This window comes from Myotis nattereri (genome assembly GCF_964212035.1).
Source record: "Myotis nattereri genome assembly, chromosome: 2".
NCBI classification, from domain to species: Eukaryota; Metazoa; Chordata; class Mammalia; order Chiroptera; family Vespertilionidae; genus Myotis; species Myotis nattereri.
This window is the reverse complement of record NC_138076.1, coordinates 150,461,809-150,472,099: the sequence shown is the minus strand read 5'-3', so window position 1 is coordinate 150,472,099 and position 10,291 is coordinate 150,461,809. Positions and strand designations below refer to the sequence as shown.

Genomic DNA, 10,291 nt, shown 5'->3' with positions numbered 1-10,291 from the left:
AAGGCCCTTCCCCAAACCCTCTTCAGCAGAATTCCACTTATGCTTAAGAGTTCTTGGCCAGAACCCTGTCAGAGAGCTGCCCCTTGCTTTGTGAGAGATTAGAACAGTGACTGTTTAGCTTTTCCATTCTCTGTTGTAGAGGTAGGCGAGGGTGGAGAGATCTGGAAAAGGGCATTGAGTCAGCCAAGCCATGCATCTGCCTTCATATCAGACCCATAAAATCACGAGTAGGAGGAGCTTCAAAGAGTTCCTCTTTTCCTTCACCCAAAGTTAACAATGAAATGATCCAAATTTGGTCAGCAGAGGAAAAAGGAATCAGCTAGTGAATGGAATCATTCTCAACTATATATTTGCAAATTGGATCAAAAACTAGATATTGAATCAAGTGAATCGTTTATACAGTTTAAACAGGAAGCAGAATTGAGTCACCACAGAAGCATTTGCCAACAAGATAAGAAAGACAAAGAGGGGAGACCACTGCCTTCTGATAAAAGATTAAAGCTGCCTTGCAGTCCTTGGTTGAGAGGCCCAGGGCCTAAAAATAATTGGGGGCCAGGGCAAAAAGGAGCTATTAACTTATAACCCTAACCCAAATGTTATGTCTTATTTTAGAACATTCCTTTTTTTGTTTTTTTTAGGCTTCTGTCGTTCACTAGTGAATAGAGACAAGAAAAATACTGTGAGTTGATGGATTTTATTTAACCCATCTGCAACAATTATTCAAATTGAAGCTTTAAAGTTTTATAACATTTAGCTACAGACAAAAATCAAAACTTCTGTTTTTCCTCCTTATAAGTACAGAGTCCCCGTCCGCCCCCCCCCCCCGTCCCCCCCGCCCCCCAGGACTGTTGTTTCATGCTATGGTCTCACACAAGAATAAAGAAATTACATTACAGCAGTTATTTTCTGGATCCCTTATTTATATGAGCATTAGCACATGATCCGAACAATAGCTGAGATTGAAAAATGAGACAACTGGATTTACTGACGCTAATGGTGTTGAGAGCTCTTTCCCAGGTAAATGAACAGATGTTCATTAAAAACACATATGCTTAAGGGAGAGAGTTGAGTATGAAGAAAGAATGTGCCCACAGTGAGAATTCTAGTAAATCCCAGGCTACAACTTGCAAATGACTGTTTAATTCTCGAGGGGGGTTTGGGGGGGAGGGAGGGGAAGGGAATGGGAATTGGGAAACCTTTTCTTTTATAATGAAAGAAGTTTGACATAAGGAAAATAACTTATTAAAAGTGACATAGCACATATTAAACAGAAAAGAAGCCCAGTTTGCAAGGGTTCCCATTTATAGTTAATTGTGAATAGAAATTCATACAGGTCTCTATTCTAAACAATGACTAATTTGATCTAACATGGAATAGACAGTTCTTAAAATCATAAAACATATATTATGGAGTTAACAATTATTTTTTATCATTTATAAGCTAATTCTCTTTCTTCAATGATTCTATTATCTGCAACATTTAATTAAGAAGCAAAGAATCGGATTATAGAGATCACGACTCCACATATTTACTTGTATTTCAAATTATAATCATATCATGATGACTTGTGATCCTCATAGGGTACAACAAAATAATATATTTGAATTTGTCCTTATTTTTAAAAATACCAATTTAGAGACTATAAGAAACATCAGAATCTCCCAAGCCACATACCAAAATTCTAAAGTACAGAAACTGTCATAAACTTATTTTGCAACTCTCAAAAGCAACTGTCAACTGTTCTAGGCTCAGGATAAGTGTTCCACTTATACTCACAAAATTTCATTGAATATTCAATGTCTCTCACAAACACATATATATTCTTCGTGTATGAAAATATTTTTAAGATCAAATATTTCCCACACTGATTTCTAACTGGAAATTCCCACTGGGTTTTGAATGAAAGATCTATTAGATATTACTCAATTAGAAGACAAGGTTAATAGTCCCTGTTAAGCAATCATATGCTTTTTATTCTGCAAAGACTAACACAGATATGAAACAGGGGTGGCCATCCCCAGAGCATATGTCTAAGACAACACAAAAACTGAAGTAATTTTGGACATGAGCTGGTTGTCCCTGCCATGCTCCCTTCCCACTGCCACTTTTGCCTTAAATGAAATTTAACAGCAATGCTTCTCTTTCCTACACCATATCCAGCTTCCTCAGTGCTAGTAGTTTTAGGACACACACACACACACACACACACACACACACACACACACACACACACGAGTTTAGATAAAAAGCATTTATTATGTCCACTACCAGGCATCATACGGGTGTTGTAGATACAGTGGTACAAGGTGCAGCCTCAAGAGTCAGGCTGTTTAAATTCACACCCCAGCTTTACAGCCTCAGGCAAGTTCTCAGCCTTTCTAAGCCCTAGCTTCCTTATCTGTGAAATGAGGATATTAATAATACCTAATTCATGGAGGTTTTGTGAATATTAAATAAAATAATTCATATACCGTACAGAGTCTGAAATAAACTTAGTGAGTGAAATAATCTTAGCTATTATCACCATCATCATCATCATCATCATCATCACCACCACAGTACGGTCTCTTTACTGGTTTCCCCAGTAAACTAGGGGGAAAAGACACATAAACAGGTTAATCCCACTTTTTGTGTTGTGGTAAGTGGAGCTCAGAAGAGAGGCACCTATCTCAACCTGGAATTCAAGGAAGGTCCCTGAGCTGAGAGTTGAAAGATGAGTAGATTTAGCCAGATGAAGAAAGATGTTCCAGAGGGAAGAGCTTGAGCAAAACCACAGGGCGTATGCTGTGTACAGGAACTGGATATGGTTTGCTATTATTAGACATGAAGTTCAAGGTGGGGAGTGGTCGAAAAATAAGGCTGATGAGGAAGGTCAGGACAAAGTCATGGGAAGCTTTTGATACCGCACTAAGATAACTAAATTTCTTTCTGTAGACCAAATTTCCTAAACCAAGTTATATAAAGTACTTGTATTCATACAGGTATTTCATGGCATTTTCTTGATATTCCTCAAAATAATGGGTTCAGTGTAACTTATGTTTGGAAATATCTTCAATTTGGAGATGGAGGAGAAATATTTAGGAGGTGAAATCTGTAAGTTTTACTGATAGAGTGGAATGAGGAAGATGGCTGTCTAGAATGATAACTAGAGTTCTGGATTAAGCCAAAAGAATAGTAGTGCTATTCACTTCAAAATAATACAGACAAACATGATGCAGGGGGAGGAATAAGAGGTGGGTAAGAAATAAAGAACTTAATCTGGGACATAATAAGTTTGAAACACCTATAAGACTTCCAACTGAAATTACAGGTAGCAATTAACTCAATAAATCACTATTTAGCCCCACTCTAAATTATTCTGACAAATAATTCCCTGATCTTCCAATTCAAAATTGCAAAATTAGTTTATGATTCCATAATTCATTATGCTAATTTTAATAGCAAGTTTACTAAGATTATTGTTTAGTTATATTTAAAAAACTCAGGGTTTTCTTAATGCCTTTCCAAATTAAAATATGCAAATGTACATATGTAGACAGGTGAATATCAAATTACTCAAGGTAAATTACTTAAGTTCTCATTTAAAAAGTGAATCTGCAGTAGGGTTACTATCATAATTCAGATGAACTGCTACATATTTACATAAATAAGTTAATTTTTATATATATTGTAGTGAATCATCTAATAAACCTGATTTTTCTTTTGTTCTATGTCTAAGCTTTTTAAAAGCAGAAGATGCATTTTCATCTTTCTGCCCTAAGGGTCTCAAACAGTTTCTGACACACCGAAAGGGGATATTAAAGGGTTGTTGAGCCCTGGCTGGTGTGGCTCAGTTGGTTGGGCATCACCCAGAGGACCAAAACGTTGCCAGTTTGATTCACAGTTAAGGCACATACCTGAGTTGCAGGCTCAATCCTCAGTAGTCAATTGATGTTTTGCTCTCTCATCAATGTTTCTCTCTCCCTCTCCCTTCTCTCTCTCTCTCTCTCTCTCTCTCTCTCTCTCTCTCTCTCTCTCTTTCTCTCTCTCAAAAAAATAAATCAATAGCAATTTTTTAAGTTTGTTAAATAAAATTAATTAAAGTAGGTAACAATAATAAATACAAAAATGACAAGTTTCCAACTCTACTCTAACCCTAGTTGATCTCATCAGCCCTCTTGGCTTTAAATATACTCTATATGCTAATGTCTCCCAAACTGTTACCATCAGAATGCAGGCTTGTATTTCCAACCTTATTTGACTTTATCATTCGAAAGTTCAACCAAGACCTTAAACTTAATGTGTCCTTGGTGACAATGCTGGTTGCTTGCCTTCATAATATCCATTCACCTCCTTACTCCTTATTTAAATGGGGCATTTTTGTTCAGTAAACTAATGTGTCCAACTAAAAAGCTCAGCCTCCCTTGCACATAGAGGTGGTCACTGACCATCTCTAATTTTGATCAATGAGATAAAAGTGGAGGTCTTCTGGGGATTTCTAAATAAATGTTTGCTTTCCTGACAGGCACTACCCCTTCTCCTGTCTGGAGTGCTGATGCTATGCCTGAAGCTGCATCACACCTCTTAATTGATGAGAATAAAAGACATGGTTAAGAGGGCCAAGAAGAAGAAAGAATATCCCTAAGATCTCATTGGCATTCATGAGCTATCATACTATCCAGCTTATCTTTGAAATCCTTGCTCTGGGGGAAATAAATCAATTGATAAATTCATTGATTGATTGCTTAGATATGGTTTGTCAGGTTTTGGGTTCCTTGAAGCTGAATGCAATCCTACCTTATATAGCATCCAAAACAAAAATTATTTTTTCCATCTTCTCCCTCATCTCTTAGACCTGTTCCTTTCCATCATACACCTCTCAACTTCTGCCTTCACCATCCATCCAGGAGATCAAGCAGAAAAAAAAACCAAAATATTCTTGATGCCTTCCTTTGGTTCTACCTCTACACTATATTTTTCTTTTAACCCATCTTCTCTCCATTTCCACCATCCAACTAACTCATTACCACAGCCTGCCAACTGTCCCTGTTGCAATCTTGCACCGCTACAATCCAATAGGTCATGTCACTCCATATTTTAAAACCTTCCAGTTGCTTCCTCATTTATTTATAATAAAATCCAGATGCCTGCCTATGGCTTACAGGGCTCTTTATGACCTGACCTTATCTTGTACCCTTTTCCTGCTTGCTCCCTGCACTCAAGTTGTACATCTTCGTTCCATTCCTCAAAACCCACAAATGCATTCTCACCTCAGGGCCTCTCTCTCCTTGCAGTTTCCTTGGCTTCCAGGGCTTGCCCACCCGGCTCTCCCCAGGGCTGACTCCTGGCCATTACTCAGGTCTCAGTTCAAATATCACCTCCCTAGGGAGGTCTCCTCTAACCACTCCCCTTTCCCTGTGATTCACTATCCCTGTACCCTGCATCATTTCCTTCATATGCTTGACATTATCTAAAATGTTCTTATTTAGTTGTTCACTTGTTATTTTTCATCTCCCCTTCTAGATTATAAGTTTCATGACTGTAGAGACTGTGTCTTATTCACTGCTCCATTCCTACCTCTACAAGAAATTTTGGCACAGAGTAGGCCCTTGATAAATATTGTTTTTAATAAAGAGATGAATTCCTTTAAAAACAGCAACACAGTCCTGGACTCCTAGAAATCTGCCAAAGTGTATGACTGTCTAGAAACATATAATTTTCTTGTCTAAAATTTTAAAAAGCAAAGCAGAATCTTAGGTTTAAATAAAAGCTTATTCTAGCAATATATCTCAGAAATAACCAAATGTACTTAATTCTATTAATTATCCTCTATCACAGGTAAATATTTTGCTTACTACATATACTCTTTAAGGTAGTTATAGTAACATAATGAGGGATTAGAGCCTTGATACAAGTTACCAAGTGTCATGTTTTTACATACAACAAGCCCTCAGATGTTTGGAAGGGAGCCCAATAGACTCACAGTTCAAAGCTTCCAGATCTATTTACATGTGGTATCGCCAAGGAAAGGCCATCCTTCAGGCTATTCCTATAGACAACATAGAAAGCCAGGGATTCTTTTTCCAGACTCTTCAATTACCGCCAACTGAAAATAAAGTGTGTAGGAAAAATGTTCCAAGTAATCAGTACAGCCTCTTTAAGGAGCAGATGCTTTCAGAACCACAAGGGGAAGCGTATACATTTCTGGTCAGTTCTATTTCTAGATGGTTTATGCAGCAATTGGGATATTTTGTAGCGTTATACAGTATTTTCATTAGTAAATTCTTTAAGTTGGGAGGAAATAAAAAAGAGTCTTAGACCACCACCTTTCCTAGCAGCACTGCAGAGGCCAGTAGCTGAGCAAGTCAAAGGCTCAGTGCCCGGGGCTCTCTAGGCTTTGTCACGTTGCATCATGGACAGCCCAGGAAGGAGAGGAGGAGAGCCTGCAGGAGCTGGGACAGGCGAGGCAGCAAGCAGAAGCACTCTCTTCCCTTGGACCCTTCCATTTCCTCTGCTTTTCACCTTCTCAAAGTGTGGTCTGCAAGGTGCCAGTGATCCTTTCAGGGGATCTGTGAGATCAAAACTGCTCTCATAATCAATGTTTTAAAAAATGACTTGCCATAACAATAGCAATGAAGGAATTTATGGTCTCTGTTCTGCAGGGCCCCCAGGCTCATTTGCTTGTGTGTATGTGTGTGTGTGTCGGCGGGGAGTGGGTGTTGGGGGTGGTGGGGGACGTTACAAGTTCCTCTGATATTTCAGAGGTATGTTGTGTTAGATGCAAAAGGACCATAGGTTCACGTAGACACTGACCTTGTCAGGGAGGACTCCGGCCCAGGACGCGACTACCCACCACAACTGCTCTTAGTAACAGTCTCCCTTCAGACCATCCTTGTGGTCGCTTTAGGCCTTTCAGTCTGCAAGACCGCCACGCAGGCCTTCCCTGAGCTCGTTGGGTTAGCATGTGGCCCCTCCTTTCGTCCACAGTTGTGTGGAAATAAACAAGTCATCCTTTCTGTCAAAGTAGGGAGTTTAGCCTTGGCTGGTTTGGCTTGGTGGATAGAGAGTCATCCTGCGGACAGAAGGGTCCTGGGTTCGAGTCCAGTGAAGGGCACCTGCCTGGGGTGTGGGCTTCATCCCCAGTGGGTGGGCATGCAGGAGGCAGCTGCAATTTTGGCTCCAGTGACTTCGCAGTTGCCATTTTTTTGCAATATATTTTACTGATTTTTTTACAGAGAGGAAGGAAGAGGGATAGAGAATTAGAAACATCAAAGAGAGAGAAACCTCAATCAACTGCCTCCTGTACACCCCCTACTGGGGATGTGTCCACAACCAAGGTATGTGCCCTTGACAGGAATCGAACCTGGGACCCTTCATTTCTCAGGCCGAAGCTCTATCTACTGAGCCAAACCAGTTAGGGCGGCAGCCACCATTTTGAAACAGCAAAGGTCAATCCCTCCCTTTTATCCTCTCCCCGCCACCCCAAATCCCCCGTTTTAACTTCCCTGTTTTAATAGCACGAAATACAAGTACAAAACATTGTACAAGTATACTTTTTACTACATGGAGGTGGAATAATACCTTTGTGTTGTTGTTGTGTGTTTGTGTGTGTGTTTTTTAATATATCTTTATTGATTTCAGAGAGGAAGGGAGAGAGAGGGAGAGGGAGGGAGAGAGAGAGAGAGAGAAATATCCACGATGAGAGAGAGGATCACTGGTCAGCTGCCCCCTGCACACCTCCTACTGGGGATCGAGCCCCCAACCCGGGCCTGCGCCCTTGACTGTAATCGAACTCAGGACCCTTTGGTCCCCAGGTGGATGCTCTACCCACGCTCCTTAGATCACTCCTTGCTGGAAGCCAGTCCATCCTTGCTGCTTGACAGAGTCGCTGCAGGGAAGAAACATCTGCACAGCATATGTTTCTAGGGACCTGGCATATATGGCATACTGTTTTTAATATGTTTGCTCCCCTTCTTAGCGCTATGTGTTTTAACCAAGGTCACCTCTCCAAGAAAGGTTGTTTCCCCAGGTGGGGATTTTTCCCTGGAGTTAGGGATTAACAGGACTAAGGAAGGGAATAAAACCCCTTAACTAAGTGCCAGGAGGGTAATTAATCACTTTAACTACGAACAATCACTTAGGATAATCTCCTTCAGTTACTTCCTTGTAGCTTAACAGAACAATAGAGTAGTGACCTTGGAATGGAGATAACAAACGCCCTAACCTTTGTAATAGAATGGATAGGATTAAAATCAACTGGTATAAATACAGATGTAACAGGACAAGAAAAACCAAACCTGGCTGGAGAACCTGGCTAGAGAACCTGGCTAGGCTGCTGATCAACTGAACGCTGTCTCTGTGTCATTCCTTCTTCACTGACTCCATCCACACCTTTGGGAACCCCTGGACCTGCTGGAGTTGGACCCCGACAACTCCTTTCTGCTGGTGAACACCTCGGAGTAAGCATCTTTGGAATTCCCCCTTTTGCAGTCATCATGTCTAAGTCTGAGTCTCCCAAAGAGCCAGAGCAGCTGCGGAAGCTCTTCATCGGAGGTTTGAACTTTGAAACAACCAATGAGAGTCTGAGGAGCCATTTTGAGCAATGGGGAATGCTCACGGACTGTGTGGTGATGAGAGATCCAAACACCAAGCGCTCCAGAGGCTTTGGGTTTGTCACCTACGCCACTGTGGAGGAGGTGGATGCAGCCATGAACGCGAGGCCACACAAGGTGGACGGAAGAGTGGTGGAACCAAAGAGGGCTGTCTCCAGAGAAGATTCTCAAAGACCTGGTGCCCACTTAACTGTGAAAAAGATTTTTGTCGGTGGTATTAAAGAAGACACTGAAGAACATCACCTAAGAGATTATTTTGAACAGTATGGGAAAATAGAAGTGATTGAAATCATGACTGCCCGAGGCAGTGGCAAAAAAGAGAGGCTTTGCTTTTATAACCTTTGATGACCATGACTCTGTAGACAAGATTGTCATTCAGAAATACCATACTGTGAATGGCCACAACTGTGAAGTAAGGAAAGCTCTATCTAAGCAAGAGATGGCTAGTGCTTCGTCCAGCCAAAGAGGTCGAAGTGGTTCTGGAAACTTCAGAGGTGGTCGTGGAGGTGGTTTTGGTGGAAACGACAACTTTGGTTGTGGAGGAAACTTCAGTGGTCGAGGTGGCTTTGGTGGCAGCCGTGGTGGCGGTGGATATGGTGGCAGTGGGGATGGCTATAATGGATTTGGTAATGATGGAAGCAATTTTGGAGGTGGTGGAAGCTACAATGATTTCGGCAATTACAACAATCAATCTTCAAATTTTGGGCCTATGAAAGGAGGAAACTTTGGAGGCAGAAGCTCTGGCCCTTATGGTGGTGGAGGTCAATGCTTTGCCAAACCACGAAACCAAGGTGGCTATGGCGGTTCCAGCAGCAGCAGTAGCTATGGCAGTGGCAGAAGGTTTTAATTACTGCCAGGAAACAAAGCTTAGCAGGGGAGGAGAGCCAGAGAAGTGACAGGGAAGCTACAGGTTACAACAGATTTGTGAACTCAGCCAAGCACAGTGGTGGCAGGGCCTAGCTGCTACAAAGAAGACATGTTTTAGACAATACTCATGTGAATGGGGAAAAAAAACTCGAGGACTGTATTTGTGACTAATTGTATAACAGATTATTTTAGTTTCTGTTCTGTGGAAAGTGTAAAGCATTCCAACCAAGGGTTTTAATGTAGATTTTTCATTTTGGACCCATGCTGTTGATTGCTAAATGTAATAGTCTGATCATGATGCTGAATAAATGTGTCTTTAAAAAAAAAATGACTTGCCACTCAGTGGTTAGAGCGTCAGCCTTCCATCTGAAGGCTCTCGTTTTATTCCAATCAAGGGCATGTACCTCGGTTGCAGGCTCAATCTCCCGCACCGATTGGGGCACTTGCAGGAGGCAACCAATCGATGTGTCTTTCTCCCATCAGTGTTTCTCTCTGTGTGTCTCTACCTCTCCCTTCCACTCTCTCTAAAAAATCAATGGGAAAAAAATATCCTTAGGTGAGGATTAACAACAACAACAAAACATTGATTAGTCTTTTCCACTATGTGGGCACTTATATTGATGGTGCCAAAGTAATACTGGGTCAGTACCTTAGTACAAGGCAACCAGTGGAACCAAACTATGACCTAATAGTCATCACATTCTAATCCACCACACAGGAAAGAAAGAATGAATTAAGGAAGGAAGGAAGAAAGGAAGGAGAGAGGGAGGGAGGGAGGGAGGGAGGGAGGGAGGGAGGGAAGAGTGAGAAATGCTCATCTGTCCAAATTCAAA

At 41.2% G+C, this 10,291-nt stretch overlaps 1 pseudogene across 1 annotated transcript; it reads left to right on the top strand.

Moving 5' to 3' along the window:
- The first annotated feature begins 8,474 nt into the window (after nucleotides 1-8,474).
- On the top strand, nucleotides 8,475-9,438 carry LOC308514696 (heterogeneous nuclear ribonucleoprotein A1-like; annotated as a pseudogene). Its single transcript has one exon. The product of its transcript is annotated as a heterogeneous nuclear ribonucleoprotein A1-like (transcript).
- The last annotated feature ends 853 nt before the right edge of the window (nucleotides 9,439-10,291 follow it).